Here is a 2,500-nt window from a genome sequence, read left to right as displayed (position 1 = left end):
ACAGACAGACAGACAGACAGACAGATGTAGATATAGATATAGATATAGATATAGATATAAGTCAATAAAAAAATAAAAACGATTTAGGAGCTGAACTCTATTAAAACACACATTACTTCAAAGGCAAAACAAAAGCATTTCTTTCCGCAACGCAATCTAAGCATATTCAGATAACCGGGAAAATAATAAAACATCATATAGACACGTTCTTTTTTTTTTTAGCAATTCAGCCTCGAGAAAAAATAAAATGAACGAAACGAAAAACATAAACCGAAAAACACAAACATCTTGAAACGTGTTTTCCTCTTGTCTCCAGTTCACGAAAAATCTGTTGTTTCTATAACTCATAGTCAGAACAAGTACTCATAAGTCACAGGGAGAAAGGGGCCAGCTGCAGGTGAGGGTAATCATGCGAGAGGGAAAACTGATGCTGTTATTCCTGTTGCTCCGTCTGTCTGTTTGTCTGTTTGTCTTTTCGTGTTTGTTTGTCTGTCTGCCTGTTTCGTTATATTTGTTTGTTTTGTTCATATATATATTAAAATTTTAGTATATATTATATATATATATATATATAATAATATATATAATATTATATATATATATATATTATATATATTTTTATATATATATATATATATATTTTTATTATATGATATATTATATAATATATATATATATATATATATATATATATATATATATATATATTATATATTTTATTATATTTGTGTTATATATATATATATATTCTATATATATATATATATATATTATTATATATCATCTTGTATTATTTTTATCTGTTTATATATAATCTATTCATTATATATATTTATTATTTATTATATATATATTTTCTATATATTATATTATATATATTATCTATTATATATATCTATCTATTTTTTGTGTGTTCTTGCTGTGTTGTGTTCTGTCTCTCTTCTCTCTCTCTCTCTTCTCCTCTATCCTTCTCGCCCCTCTCTCCCCTTTTTTTCATCTCTCTCTCTCTCTCTCTCTCTCTCTCTCTCTCCTTCCTCTCCCTCTTCCTCCTCTCCTCTCTCTCCTCTCCTCCCTCCTCTCCTCCCTCCTCCTCCCTCCCCCCTTCTCACACTCTCTCCTCCGCCCCTCCCTCCCTCCTTCCACCCATCCTGCATTCCCATTCCCCTCAAAAAAAAAAAAAAAAAAAAAAAAAAAAAAAAAAAAAAAAAGCTATTGTCTCTTCCCACCTGCTCCCTCCCTCCCCCCCTTCGGAAGCCTCCAGCGCGCACCCTATCTCCTCATCTCCTTCGGGGTTTCCGTCGTTATCTCCTGTCGCTCGGTCCGGAAGCCTTATGGGCATCAGCAGCGCGGCTGTGATAGCGGGTCTCGGCCATGATCGAGGGTACTCTGCTCATTTGCATAATCCTTTATTCTAAGGCTGCTTTTTTTTGGTCTTTCTTGCTTGTTTTCTTTTTTTCTTCTTGTTCTTTTTTTCTCTTTATTCTTTTTTTTTTTTGGTCTTTCGTTTCTTTTTTGCTTTTTTTTTTGGTCTTTCTTTCTTGATTGCTTGTTTTCTCTTTTTTCTTCTTTTTTTCTTTTTTTTCTTTCGTTTCGCTTTCTTTTTTTTCTTTTTTTTGGGGTGGTCATGTGTGAGGAAGGGGGATGATAGGGGGGAGGGAGGGAGAGGTGAAGGGGAGGAAGAAGATGGAGTGGGAGGAGAAGGAGAGGAGGAGGGAGGAGAAAGGAGAAAGGAGAAAGGGAGAAGGAAGGGAGGGAGGGGCGATGGAGGGGAAGAGAATGGGGAGGGAAGGAAGGTGAGAGAGGAATGGAAGCAGACAAAGGAAGAGAGAGAGGGAACGAAAAAGGAACTGGAGGAGGGGGAAAAGATGAGAGACGAGGGTTGAGCGCAAGGGAGAAGGAAAAGAAGGAAGGAGAACAGGAAGAGGAAGGAAGAGGGATGGACGCAGAAGAGGAAGAGAGAAAGGAAGGAGAAGAAGAAAAGGAAGAAAAGGGGATGGACGGAGGAGAGGAAGAGAGAAAGAAAGGAGAAAAGGAAAGGGTGAAGGAGGAGAGACAGACATGGGGGAGGCAAGTAAGAGGAGTGGAAAGAGGGGAATGGAGAGGGGAAGGGGAAAGATAGGATAGAAAGATCAGGGACAGGGATAGGATAGAAAGATTAGGGATAGGTAGGAGAAAGATTAGGGATAGGATAGAATGATTAGGGATAGGGATAGGTAGGAGAAAGATCAGGGACAGGGATAGGATAGAAAGATTAGGGATAGGGATAGGATAGGAGAAAGAGTAGGGTAGGGTAAGAGAAGTAAAAGGGAAAGGGAAGGGGAAGGGAAAAGGGGAAGGGAAGGGGGGAGGGGGAAGGGGGAAGGGGAAGGGGGAAAAGAGTGTCTGTTGGGAGCTCTACTCGTTAGCATACTATTTCAGTTCGAGATTTTTTTCCCTGTAGGTTAGGTCTCGGATTTCCGTTTATTTTTTTCTTTTCTTTTCTTTCTTTTCTTTTCTTTCT

The 2,500-nt window shown here is 38.1% G+C and overlaps 1 protein-coding gene across 1 annotated transcript in view; it reads left to right on the top strand.

Moving 5' to 3' along the window:
• LOC119579958 (potassium voltage-gated channel subfamily H member 8-like) overlaps positions 1-2,500 on the top strand; it is a gene marked incomplete at its 5' end in the record, with an annotated part of 48,401 nt that overhangs the window by 30,211 nt on the left and 15,690 nt on the right.

This window comes from Penaeus monodon, chromosome 13 (genome assembly GCF_015228065.2).
Source record: "Penaeus monodon isolate SGIC_2016 chromosome 13, NSTDA_Pmon_1, whole genome shotgun sequence".
NCBI lineage: Eukaryota > Metazoa > Arthropoda > Malacostraca > Decapoda > Penaeidae > Penaeus > Penaeus monodon.
Note: the sequence above shows the minus strand (reverse complement) of the source record. Positions and strands in the feature narration are given on the sequence as shown.